We start from the raw sequence: 13,870 nt of genomic DNA, 5'->3' as shown, positions 1-13,870 counted from the left end.
TCCAGTCCGGTACGCATTGTGAGTGGGCCTATCACACAGCACAGCAAACATGAGTAGCCTATTCATTATTCATGTCATTGCAGTTGCCCTGTTATGATACAGTCCTATTTGGAGTGGGCTATACCTGATTTGCTCAGCGCGTCCGTCAAAGCAGTGCGTGGCCCTGCGTCGGCTGGCTGTGCGCGCTCATAGGTCGGACCAAGAAGAATCGGAGGGGGAGCAAGTAAAGTGCGCGCCTACGAGACTGCGCGTCGCAAGGAGGGGTAGAGGTTCAGCTGAAAAAAAAAAAAGAAAAAAAAGGAAGGCGAAAAAAAAATACACCGTGACAATGGCAACATCAAGCATCTCGTAAAAGGTAGATAACAGGCGAGGGGGCGCCACGAATCGGGAGTTTGAGAGGCGACGGCCCCTGTTGGTCCCGAGAAAAGCGGCGATATTAGGACATGCTGGCTGCCCTATAGCGCGTTTCCTGGAATACGAATTCTTCCGTAATTGAAAATGGAGCGGCGGGGGAGAGGAGAGTCGCGCTGTCTCCATCATTGAGAGGCGCGTCCACCTGCTATTACTGGAGGCCCGGGCTGCTGCTGCTGCTGGTGGTGGTGGTGCTGGTGGTGGCGGCAGGGGAGGGAGGGTTGGGGGACATGCAGGGGAAGTGTTTGCATTTCGGGGGAAAGACGCATCTCTGATACTGTCCAGGGCAGCTGAGAAGGATCCCATTGCGACGGGGGAAAAAACGCAGTTTGGGCGCACACGCTCTGGAGGTAGGCAGAGAAAACGCTATTATGCTGCTATTCAGCGTGCCGTGTGTATTTGAATAGAGAGCGAGCTCTATTTGGTATGCACAGGACAGCCTGATTTATACACATACACACACACTGATTTATATCCCTGCCTTCTTGATTTGGTCTGATCGGACATTTTATTCAAAGGGGGAACTCACACCATGCATGCGGTGTAGTAGCAGCCCTACCTCCTTGGGACAGCTGTCGTAGCCTACATTCATTCGTCTCTGCTCCATCGATTACCTTCTCCCTGCGAAAAAAAAAATACCCCCACTTACTTAAAGCACAAGCTCCGATCTATTCGCTTAAGGCTCACAAATTCAATCCAAATACAGATGCCACGTGTGGTTGTTCGCGTTGATGCCAGTTACCTTGCACTGTTTGCATGTTTTGAAGGCAAACACTGGCCTGTGGACGTCATTTTGAAGCAACGTAATGCATCCCGAGCAGTACACTGGCCCAAAATGAATAAGAAATGAATAAAGGGGGAATAATCTATAGTCCAAACTGATGAATGATTCATGAATGAGCTATTGAAACCTAATGAGATAACACATCATCTCTCTAGGCCCCTCCACTGTGATGGCGAATAAATGATTCATAAACGGTTTATAAGCACAAATCCTTAAAATTGGCCTAAACATGACGATAGCAGAGGCTCACACGCAGGTGCACCAAGGCATGTGTGAATGCCTGCACTGTCGGGTCACTGGATCAGTAGCTTACTGTGTCTGTGCTCCCCTGTAAGGATGCTTCATGACAGATGTTTACTGGATGTCCCAGTCTACCACACTGTCAGCCAGACGAGCTGCTCTGAGAAATAATGAGCTGCAGCCCAAGATAACAGCCTCTGTGCTTGGTTGTTGTGGAGGTGTAACTTTGTTTTAAATAGGGATTTAATTGGATTAAATTTTAACGAGCTAGAAATGTGTCTGCCTGATATTTATTGGAATGCCTTGTAAGATGGGATTTTCAAATTAAAAACAGAAGAAGAAGAAGAAGAAGAAAAACTTGGCAAATTTATCGCCACAGTTAATGATCTGTTCAGCTCACAGTTATTGACCCGGCATGACTTGGTTTTTGATTTGTGTTTGAAGCCTTTGTAGCCTACTTGACAGGGTGCTTTTGACTTTGCTGCACGTTCTGAGAACATTGTTGGATTATTAGCTTAAAGAAAATATGTAATATGTGATGTTAAACTGCAGATGTCCAAGGGTGGGGAGTGGGGGCAGGTTTAGTGAGCTGTTAGTAAAATGTCTGTCCATCCCCACTCCTCTAATGTGAGGACAGGAGTGGAACCCAGATGGAAGGCCATGCATTGATTGAGTCAAAGAGAGCCTATAAGAGGGCCAAATTGAGTTGACACGTTGATGTGGGTGTCATTATCATGTGTGACGGCACAGTGTGCCATTGGACCCGAGGCTATGTGACGTGTGGAAGGGGAGAGGGCCTTGTTCAGGATCATAGATACGGAAATGATGATGGCTATCATATCAGCCGTGCCTTCGTGCCACCGAGTGCGCCGTGGAGATTTGTCTTTTACGGCATTTGCCACTCACATCTCCTTCTGGTCAGCCTCATTGCTGTCACCAAAGTGCCATTTTCCGTTCGGTTGAAATTGGGTGAGAAATTGAGCCCAATGACACATTTCAGCACCGTGGCACGGTTCCACGGCAGCGAGGACGGCACTGGCAGGTTTTCCGAAAATGTGTTTAAAATGCTATCCGAGCGTTATGTTGCAGCAATAAAACCAGCAGCTTGTGTACATAGTCTCTTATCTTCCCCTGTCCATGTGTGCACCGTGGCTTCTCCTCTGCTCAGCCTAAAGGCACATGTTGGGCCTCTACTCTCATGTCTCTTGAATGGGAAAGAATCTCAATTACACACAATGAATGGCTCCTCATCAGTAATCCTTTTCCCTACAAGTGCTCGCATTCTTTATATCTCAGGGTCATGCTTCTGGTTGACAGTGTGCGCATGTGTGTACCGAGCAGCAAACATTTATTTGTGTTATTGATTGTTTTTCCGTAATTCCCCAGTCGCTTATGTTGCATTATCCTGCTAGAGCACAGGTGAGAACATCTCATTAGGCATACAGAAAGGCCAATCCCAGCTCGTATGGAGCCCTGCTGTGTTTTATGCTTGGAGCGCTGTGGTTTTCAGTATAGAAGCACCTTAGCCGAGTCTCGGTCTGTGCAGAAGCACGCTGAGCTCACCGGGGCAGACTGCATGTTTAAGCACACTGTGCTTATGTCAGGCCACTGTATGCTGAGGCCTGCTGTCTCGACCGCAGCCCTGTGCTGGGGTTGTGACGGGCTGGCTGTGGCCCAGCGGAGGCAGTCTTTTTCTCTGCGCTGCTGCTGCTGAGTTCTGTAATTAAAGGCAGAGGTAAGTCCAGGGGAGAAAGCTGAGCTCTGATTGCTTTTCATGGCCGCGAGGAGAGAGCTGCAGTCTGTCCTGAGGGACTGAGGCGCTGCTGAGCTCTTTCACCGCCTGCTCCGCTTCCCCCCCACCCAGACGGGAGCCGTTCCAGGGAAGACACGCACATTTGTTTTCGCATACTACTTGCGTGCGCACAGACGTAAACATACTCCAATGCAATCTGCAGCACGCACACAAACACACCATGAAATGCACAAATACTGTACACATGCACTGGCTGAGAGAGGGAAACATTTTCCCCTGTAGCTGAAAGTCAAACTGTGCTAAACTGCTTTAAAGAACGCCCCGTTTTAAAGAGCTCGAGTATCAGTGTGAGGCGAAAACTGTTACAGTGGCGTCATGTAATGAACTAGAAACGACGCAATCAGAAAGACATTAAGGAACTCACCTTTTCATTGGCTGCTCTTCAGCATTGACGGAGCAGTTCATGTGTGAGTGGGCTTAGTGAGTGTAGAAGTGAGCCCACCCCTCCCCTCCTCTTTCACTTCCATGGCAGCAGCCAAACCTACTCTGCACTCGGAGGGCAGAGCAAACACGGCCATGCTCACGTATAGGATCTGGGTGGGCCCCAGCGCTTTTAAAAAAGATGAGAAAAATGGCCTCAGTGCTCTCCTCTCCTCTTTCTGTGGACTCATTCATGACAGCTGGCTGGTTAAAGCACACTGAGGGTTTAAACCATCACATGCCTTACAAGTCGTATCAGAGAGAATCCCATGGAAAGCAAAAGCAGAGTACTTTGAGGATAGGAGCTTTAAAAAGAAAGAGAGAGAGAGCGAGGGAGGGAGGGAGCATTTGGATGCTATTTAAATGCCAAGTCCGGCCACATTTTTTTTCTTTTCCTACGTGTTCATGAATTAGTTCTGCCAAGATAATTAAAGTAATGCATCAGGATTTCAGCCATTAACAAATAAAAGTCCAATTAAACTGGGGTCTATTAAACCACTTTCCACATTGCCTACTTGATCTCAATATGTAGGCTGGTGGCCACTGGGACCATGAGCATGCAGGCTTGACGTTCATAGCTCATTTCCTGCTTCCACATCAGACTCTTATATTGCAGATAGATAGATAATGTGAAATTTCCCCTGTTCTGCTCACACACTCTCCCGGGCCCCCTTGTATTTTCAGCTCGTGGGATTCTTGAAACAGATAGTGAGATGCGATGCTGGAAAATTTGAGAAGGATACTGAAAAAGGCGGAGATCTAACGCAGTGGACACAGGTGCGCCGTTATGAATGGTGTAAAAATGGCATATTCACAACGTGACTGGAAAGAGAGGAAGGTATATGACAGGGTTGGATTTTAATTGGTTTCACACAATGTGCTCCTATGCATTGTTTCCTTTGTAATGGTGCACACAGTGGCAATAGCAGCTCAGTTTTTTGTTATATAATAACAGTAATAGATTCCTCTTGTCTGCAGTGCCCCTGGTCTAATTCGAACATGTTTTTTTTTGTTTTTTTAACTAGATTCCTCATGTTTGAGCCATTTGGAGCTCTACATTCATGGACACGTACTGTCAGTGTCCCGAATACTGGATAATAGGCCACATTTGTTAGCCTTATTTTTGATTTGGTGGTTGAAAAAGGAGTAGATGTGGGCGGGTTGAAAAAAGAAGGACTGATAAAGTGAAAAAAAGGGACCAAAACATTAGGTAGGATGCAAAAAAACAAACAAAAAAACAACCCAAAACAAAACAGAGGAGCTGCCTAGGAGATGGGGGACGGACATGGTGGGAAGATTAGAGGAAGGGCTGGATGGACAGACGGAGGGAGAGGGGACAGAAACAACAAGAAAGACGTAGTTAGTGTTGGTGGTGGGGGGTTCGGGGCACGTCTTTCCAGTACAGCCAGTTGGAACAAACAAACGGTCGCGAGACAGACAGTGTTGTTTCTAATGGGAGAGAAGCTCGCTGTGCCCTGGATGTTTCCCTCCACCTTTCATTTTCTAAATGCTGTTTTGTCTGTTCACCACTTAACAAGCCACCAGTGCCTCAGAAAAGAAAACCACGCTTTATTTGCTGCTGTACATAATTACCAGCCATTCAAGACAGACTTGTTTGCTACTCTAAACGATGTTGTGAATTTATGTACAAATAAGAGACAGGCCATATTTTGCTGTAAATCTTCTTCTTCTTTTTTTTCTTTCTCTTCTTTTCTTTCCCCAAGTCGAGTATTTAAAATTTATGGCGTGGCCAGCGTTTCGCTCAAAGATCTGCTGTAATTCACTTCAGTTTAATTGTGCTGCTGTTTGTGGAGACTGCGGCATTTGCGCCCTAATCAAACATTAGAGGTAATTGAATCAAATGGCTATTTTTAATCGTAAGTTGTGGTTGATGCAGGCGAGCATGATGGGAAGAAGCGAGTAAAAAAAATAAAGGAGGTCTGTGGAGCAGATGCAACGGTCTTTCTGTCAGATGCAGTCAGCTGACGGATGGCGCTTTACTTTTCATTTACCATAGCGCGCCAGAGGCAAAACATAATCCATGCATACTGCTTCTGAGCAGAAGTCAAATGAGAAATGTTTTTGAATATCTTAACACAGAGGATGTGAATTGTGTTGCATACATGAATTTCAAGTTGGATCTGACCCTGATCTGTTGGATGATGTTGCTGATGATACAACAGCATGACTGCTATTCTACTACGGGTAATAATTATAATCATTCACAGCTAGTGGTCCTTGTCACAGGAGTGGGACACAATGGAAATAATAATTAGGACTTCTCATTTCAGATGCATCGCAGGAGAGTGTATGAAGTGTGTACTTTGACTTCTAGGATGAACAGCTGTGTGTATACTCGCCTGTTTCTCAGTGTGTGTGTGCTTTAGCTCTAGCAAGGCCCAGTAAGATTTCTCAGTCTCCTGGTTCTGGGTTTTCTTCTGCCTCGGGACTCCTTTTGTCTCTCGCACACTCACACTTACTGTATATTCTCCATCATGACAGTGACCCAGTCTCTGCTGTCATAAACAAGCAGCTAATTGTAGCGTAAAGATACTTGAAGGGCCAGGATGTCAGCTTCACATTTATTCTGGGCTCACCCCTGACAGCAGCACTGGGTGACGTACCGAAGCTCTGTCATGCGCAAATAGACATTTTTCAACTCACTATCTCTCGGTGCTCTTCTAACCCATTTCCCCAAGTCATCACTCAGCAACACCGACAGAATACGACCCGCATATATCACAGTTGAGCCAGTAAAATGCTCTCCACGAGGAGTCAAATATGCACCTCAGTGTAGCCGCTGCTGATAAAAGGGCTAATTCATCATTTAGTCACACAAAGCCTCAGAGATTCTTTGTAATATTGGTTCAAATTCAGCATTGCTGCATTTCAATGAATAATATCCAGGTTTTCCGATGTAGGTATTTAGCTACGATTTTGAATCAAGTGCCGCATTTATTTGTTCCGTTTATGCATCTCTTTGCATTTTGTATTTTCATTATGATTGGTTGTGCTTTTGTATGAATAATCACTGATTTGTCCATCGCAACAAGCACCAGAACCAGCCAGAAGGCGGGCACCGAATGCCTGTGCTGTTTACTCTGTCTTTTCTTTTTATATCATATACACTGATTAAAATTGTTCTTTAGCTCATTGTAGAGCGTGTAATTTAATTAAAGTTGCTGTTCGGTGGCTTTGGACTAGGGCTCAAGTAATTAGCGAGTCAATCATTTTCTTGATTGTTAGGAAAATAATCTGCAACTAATTTGATATCTGTTTAAGACATCTTTAAGCAGAAATTATTAAAAGAAAAGAAAGAAAAATCCTGCTTCGAGATAGTCGTCTTAATTGAGCGGATCTGCTGCTTTTCTTTTAATAATTTAAGGGTAAATTGGTGCGTTAGTGGCACAAAAGGGGGGAGTCGGTAAATAACGACAAAAAAAATCAGTGGTTGCGGCTTGTTTAAGGCAAAATTAAACTCAAAATGTACGAGGATTGCTTTGTTTTTTACAAGTCAGTGGAAGGAACGGTCATTATTGTGTGATACAAGAATACAGTTTTTTGAGAGGGGGGGGGCTACAGATGTAAATGTAGTCACTAGTGGGGAAGTGAAGTGGAAAAATTACATTTAATAAGATGCTACCAGTGATGTCAAGGACATGCTTGGCCCTCATCGCTGTTATTGCTTCCAGTGAAAACACATTTTTGTTGCTCCTGTCGTCGTTCTGTTTCTGTCACTTTCGGCTAAATACTTCGGGAACATCACAAGACCAGGTATCTCCCTTTTATATTCAAATAACTTTGTGTATTACCTGCTCCTTTGAGATCTCCCTTTGAGGCGTGAGTGTGTATATGCACTTGCATGAGTGCACGTTTTTTTTCCTTTTTGCCTTTTGTGTGCAATATTTGGGATTTGCTTATGGTTTATTTATGCGGGTAAGTCCATTGAGAGAAACTCTTTGTCACGGGAGAGCCGGTGTACAGTCTGTATGCATACTTTATAGCCATATGATCTAATAGGTTTAAAAGCCGCTGTCAAAGATGTATGCTGCTGCGGTGTTTTGGCTCGAGTGATGAGGCCTCTGGAGATGCGGTGTCTTCGTGTGCATTGTGTATTCTGTACTGTATGTGCTACGTGCTCAACGTTCGTGTGTGCGTGTGTATGAGTGTGTGAGTGGGTGGGTATTACTCATGTTGTGGGGACCTAGATCTGTTTACACCGTCATATAATGGGGACTTGTCTTCCTTATGGGGACAAGGCAGGTCCACTACTTTAAGGTGAAGAGCTGTTTTAAGGATAGGGGGTTTGTAAGGTTAAAGTAAGTCTCCAGCAACTGAACTGTAGTCAATATAATGTCCTCTGTAGTTATAGAGGCACAGAGCTGTATATGTGTGTGTGTAGATATATAAATATTGCTTTTTAGGGGCTCTGTGCTGACTCTTAATACCAGTGTACCGTGAGTCTACCTGGACTTACTGACCCGACTGAAGATTAGGAGTAACAAACAGTGTAACACACCGTCTGTGTTTCTCTCTTGTGCTCTTACAAATCAACCCACCACTATTCAGACTCCACGGTGAATGCAGCGACAGTGTGCCAAGCATTCAAAATATGAATGTGTACATGCACACATGCGCACATGCTTAGTCTTGGCCCCTGACTTCTATGTGGGCACGGAAGTTCGTTTGTTTTTCTGTTGTATATGCATGAATCGGTCATGTAGTAATAAAATTAGTTATGTTTTTTTTTTTTTCATCGCGTGCTGCACAAAACGATAACGGGCGAGCACAGTTATTTACCGAGTGCCTACAAGGAAAGCGTATTCAGAGGACAAGGGCTCCATTGTTGAGAGAAAAGCAAAAAAAAAAAAAAAAAATGGTAACAATTTACACTTTGACTCCATCTCTGGGGGCCTTACCAAATGTTAATTTAAGTTCCCATTATAAAATGTATTTAAGTGAGACTAAGAATTAATTCCATTATTCTTGGAGGCAGCTGGGGCTTCTGGATCCGTTGAGATGGTTTTCTGTTCCCTCCTGAGACCTGTGGGTTTTCCCATCACTTTTAAAATCAATTACCTTTCTACCTCCCTCGCCTCTCCAACTCTCTCTAAGTACTCTTGTCATATTCTTCATTAGAAAACCCACCACTTCACCTATAGCTCACTATGAACACCTCAAGCGGAGCACTGTGTATTTTTAAGCGTTCGTGGCACATGTGAGTGGCTCACTGTGATTTATTAATATGTCTTGCACAGTGGCATATAGGTGTAGGACTGCGCAGCTTCTTTCACAGCATATAGACAGTGTTGCTGCCTCAGATATAAATAGGAAGACAATCTGTGGCTGGGTAAGACCTGTTAGTCCTATTTGACACTAAAGCCACAACAAAGGCATTGCTGTGCTGCTGCTGCTGCTGCTGAGGAGCGTCTGCAGCCCTTGGGAGAGATCATGTTATTTTCCCTTGTGCGCCATCTCACAAACATCTCACTGCACTAACTGAGGGGAATAAGCATGGATGGGCTTGACGGCTGCTTCCTATTTTAGTCATCGGCAGGTAGGCGGATGAGTTGAACTGTGGAGGATCTCTGTGCAGCGAAGTCTTCGTCTAATTAGTTTGTCTAATTATGTCTTTGTGCTGGAAATTTCTCAAATTAGTGGTATCGTGCTGAATGTGAGCATGCTCATTATGGTTGTCATGAGAATTGTTGCGGCAGTTGGAAAAGAGACGAGAAAAGGGAGCGCGGGAAGGAGTGTCACTGGACCCAACAGCTCCCCTTGGTCTAAATCCCTTTATCTAATACAAATATCTGGTAATGGGAGATGCAGCACCCTAGCTTTGTCCCAGGAATTCGCGGGGGGAATGTGACACCCCTCCCTTCCTCCGTGTGCAGGAGCTGCACCTATTTGTGGTAGACCACAGAAAGGTCCCCTTTGATTTCCCTTCCTTGTGTGTCAGCTGCAGGAGTGTCAGGGAGCATCAGGGATGTAAGTGTCTCACATGAAGATGCTTTTTGATTTTCCCTCCTCGTGAGGTGCCACTGCATCAGGAATGAGGACCCCCCCCCCCTCCCTTTTTTTTCTCCTCGCCATCAGCTACAACACCAGGGTGTTTCTCCTGGTGACCAAGTGGAGGGAGGGGGGGACGAGCGTCCTGCATCACCTGCCAGCGTGCACGCTATTTTCCCTCTGCATGGCTTCTCCTCTTTCTTTCCTTACTTCATTTTTCTCTCCCTCTCTCTCTCTCCTTTTCATACAGTCCCTCTTTCTCTCTCTCATTCACTCTTCCCCCCCATCTTGGACCTACAGTAATTGGTATTCCGAGTGGCAGCTGGGATCCATACAAACATAGCAGACAGAGGGAGAGAGCGCGAGCGAGGCAGAGTGTGTGCGAGGAAGAGAAAGACATGCAGGCAGAGAGAAAGAGAAAGCCAGCAAGTCAATACGCTGGTTCATTAGAGCACTGAGTCACAGTGGCCGCTGCCTCGTTTGTTTGTGTTTGTCCAATACTCTGTCTTAAGCAGAACCCACCGCCTCTGTCCGCTCACACTGGCAAACCTGACAGCAACACACCCCGGGCTGCCTGGTCGCCTGTGATATGGGCTTTTCGGTGCCTGTGAGTATTTGGACATAGCGGCTTATGAAATAATTACCAAATCAATAGCTCTGAATTAAGCAAAGCCAGGCCTTTTCTCGTGATTCTCAGCAGCCGCCGCGGCCAGGGCTGCAGCGAGGCCATTAAGGCTGGTGGCAGTGATGCTGTAAGTGTTTGCTGTGTGCTCTTTAATAATCACGCTGTGATTGAGTTATGTTTAGCATAACTGATTATGTGTCAGCAGTGCAGATATTTTTGACCGGATTACCCGAGGTGTTGATGAGACTCGAAAAAAACCTCCCAAAACCAAAGAAACCCCAAAAGCCTAGCTGATCTTGTTATGGCAGCGAACGTAAAGAAGGCGGGCCAGTTCTGTGAAATGGAATTTAGAGATGGGGGAAAAAAGGAGAGGGGCTCCATTAGGAAACAAAAATAGGATTCTGCAGTTATTGAAAATATGAAAGTGGATGTTCGGAAAAAACAAGAGAGAGGAGTGTTCTCTGGTCACGGCGAGCTGAGAGCAGACCACTTGTCAGGATATTGAAAGAGAAAGAGAGAGCGAGAGAGAGGGAGAGGCAGGTTAAGAGAAAGGGCTGAAATGACCTGTTCCTCTCTTCGAGGCCTGTTTATTTTGGAGGAAATAGTAATATGTCGGTGGCTGTGTGTTGTCTGGCTGGGCTGCTAGCTCCCAGGGCCCTTGTGGTGCACAGTGACCTCTCATTACCACTGCTTGAGGGAGCGTGAAACGGAGGAGATCACTCCAAAGGGCAGCTGTGTAGATGCGCCTAACCTTTTAAACCATCAGGATACGTCAACCATACAAATAACTCATTAACCTTATCCATTTAAATGAAAAGCTCCCACTTTTATCCCACACCCCGTCTTCTACTCTGTATTAGATTTGTTTAATTGGCCATTGCACATGATGAAAATGGCAAGTCCCTTTCCAATGTGGTATGGTCAAGAAAGCCTTACAGGAGGCCAGTGGGGATTTGTCCTCCTTTGCCCCAACACATAATGAAGCTGGTTTAAGATTTGGGGCAAACAGAAGAAAAATACGGGGTTGTGAAGGTGAAAGCGTGTTAGCATGTGTGTGCGTGTGTTTCTGTGTTGCTTAGGAAGCGGCCTCCCGCTCTGTCCAATAGCATAGGAGGGTATTGATTGGAGGAGCTCAATAGCTTGGGCCTTTTAATCACCTCGCTCAGAGGCTGCTTTGTCCCACAGGCTTAAAGAATAAGTGCTGGTAATACCCCTGTGCATATGCACACAGCCACCCTCTCCCAGCTCCTCCCAGACTCACACAGGCTCTAATCAATAGGCCTGATTAACACCGGTTCTCATTTGCCCCCCCACCTCTCTTTCCACCAAACATTTTGCCAACTTTTGCTTTAATTCAGGTGCAGTCTGGTAGCATTTGATGCCCACAGCCGTGGAGTTTCTGCTATTCTGACGAGAGATTTAACCTGCGGCACCTAGAGCTGGATCTGAGCGCATCAGACGACAAATGCTTGTTCAGTGAGTCTAGAATAATGTGCTGTTCTGACCCAGTTGTAAAGAAAACATTTAGACTTACACATCAGGTTTCTAAAAATGGCTTTTCTCTCACTCTCACTCTCTGTTTTGCACTGTCTCCATCCCTCTCCTCCACTCTCAGTCTGTCTCTCTGCCTTCTTGGCTGTCATTTCTCTTTATACTGTTTAGAAATGCTGTACATTGTGTTACAGGGTTGTGACTGATAGCCTGCCAATTTCAGCTGTGGCACATCAGAGAGGCTACCCCCCCCCACCCCCCCCACCGAACACAGAGAGACACACATTAAAGCCGTGACAGTATGCTCCTTTTACTGCTCTCGCTGATTCCATACTGCCCGATTAAGTGTTTCGCAAGAAAGCTGGGTTTTTATTTATTATTGAGGACGAACACTGAAAACACACAGTGGCCAAAACTGCAGCGCAGAGAGCGTCTCGATGCAGGAAAAACACAGAAACTCCCTCTTGGCGTGGTTTGCGCTGTAGACGTGCCGCAGCTTTACGGGCAGCAGACAAGAATTATTGTTCTTTCTCATCAGCGATTCCGAGGCCATTAATATTTCCATCTGCGCGGCCTATCAATAAGCCTCTAAGCCGGGTTTCGAAAACTAATAACATCAATGACTTTAAAAGGGAAAACAAATATCAAAGACAGGAGGCGTATTAGCAGCCAGAGATGGTGAATATCGAGATTTGAGTTTGTAGACGGAGCGGTGTTGTTGTTCTGTCCCGTGCCCTCCTCATTATTAGCCCCAAACACATACAAACACATGACTGACACCCTTCTCTGCATTTTCCTGCCTTGTCTCCCTGGCTCCTTTCCCGCTGCCCTCCCTTTCCCATTGCCTCATTCGCTCTCTTTTTCTCTGTGTATCTCCTTTCTTCTCCTTCTGTCCTCTGCTACCCCCCTCCTCCCACCCCTCCTGCCCCTGTCCTTTGGTTTTGAAGCCAAGTAAAGGAGTCGCTTTCTGAAGCAACGGGGAAATAATTTGTGGCTCCGAGAACAAAGGGAAGTCTTTACTGTGAGAGTAATGGAACGGATTTTTGTGATGTGGATGGAACCATCTTCATTTTAGCCTCTCATTTTAAAAAACAAAATACTCGTAAAAGATTAATTTACTGAGAACAATAATAACTCTGTTATACAGACAAAACAGATTTTTCTTTTATATCAGGATTATGGTTGGTATATTTAAAAACAAACAAACACATAAATATATATATATATATATATTTGTGCTACAGTTGCATTTTTGGTGGTTTCAGCAGAGTTGTAAAAGTTTGCATCTAAATTCAAGCTACTGCAATATCACCACAGTTTTAAAAAGGCCATGCGCAACCCATTATCATCACATATTGACTGCAAATTCCTCAAAGCCCTTAGGAGAGCCCCATACCCACTTATTGAGCTGTTATCAATGAGCTGCTTTTGTCTTGGCTCAGGAGACTGTGGACATATAAGCAGGACATTTATTGTGTTGAAAATAAGGAGTTACGAGGCCAGAGATGCAGTGGATGTCTGCTGAAGGCTTACTTAAGGCTCCTCAATGTGTATTTCCTCTTCATTATTCAGGCTTTTTAATCCAGTAACTGATTTTTTTGCCTTCACAAGCAAACTTGTATCTTTCTAGATGTGTTGTTGTTTTCTGCAGTACTCTTTCCTGGAAGTAAAAAAAAACAATAAGCTAACCGAACACCAGCATGTAAAGGACGGAATAGAAATTTTGTAGCTTTTAAAAAATATGCTGGCATTAGTGAAGTGAGGGAATTGGTGACCCTTTTGTATTCAAGATTCTCGCAGTAACCTGAAAATCCACTACTTAATCATTTAAAAAAAAAATATATATATACATAAATAAGATTTGAAATAATTTCAAATTAAGTAAAGTAGTGGGTTTAAGTAGAGCCCTACGATTTAATGACCCTCCTCACCTTATTGCTTTCTAGCTCTCTGGTAGGTGCTAAAAATCTCCTGGACTTTTTATTGAAGGCATAAAGATGTGTAGCTGGGCATTCAAAGCAGATTAATGCTGGTAGAAGACCACAGATTTTGTCATTATAATTGTCGGTCTGCTCTT

At 44.9% G+C, this 13,870-nt stretch overlaps 1 protein-coding gene across 4 annotated transcripts in view; it reads left to right on the top strand.

Annotated features, from left to right (window-relative positions):
• The first annotated feature begins 162 nt into the window (after positions 1 to 162).
• The window catches only part of nexmifb (neurite extension and migration factor b), a 51,360-nt gene continuing 37,652 nt past the window's right edge, over positions 163 to 13,870 (top strand). For all 4 annotated transcript variants that reach the window (XM_006781560.3, XM_006781559.3, XM_087849019.1 and 1 more), the window contains exon 1: positions 163 to 761. The gene's annotated coding sequence lies outside the window, so the exon portion shown is untranslated. The remainder of the gene's footprint in view (positions 762 to 13,870) is intronic.

Source organism: Neolamprologus brichardi, chromosome 2 (assembly GCF_056152115.1).
Source record: "Neolamprologus brichardi isolate AB-2024 chromosome 2, ASM5615211v1, whole genome shotgun sequence".
Classification (NCBI taxonomy): domain Eukaryota; kingdom Metazoa; phylum Chordata; class Actinopteri; order Cichliformes; family Cichlidae; genus Neolamprologus; species Neolamprologus brichardi.
Note: the sequence above shows the minus strand (reverse complement) of the source record. Positions and strands in the feature narration are given on the sequence as shown.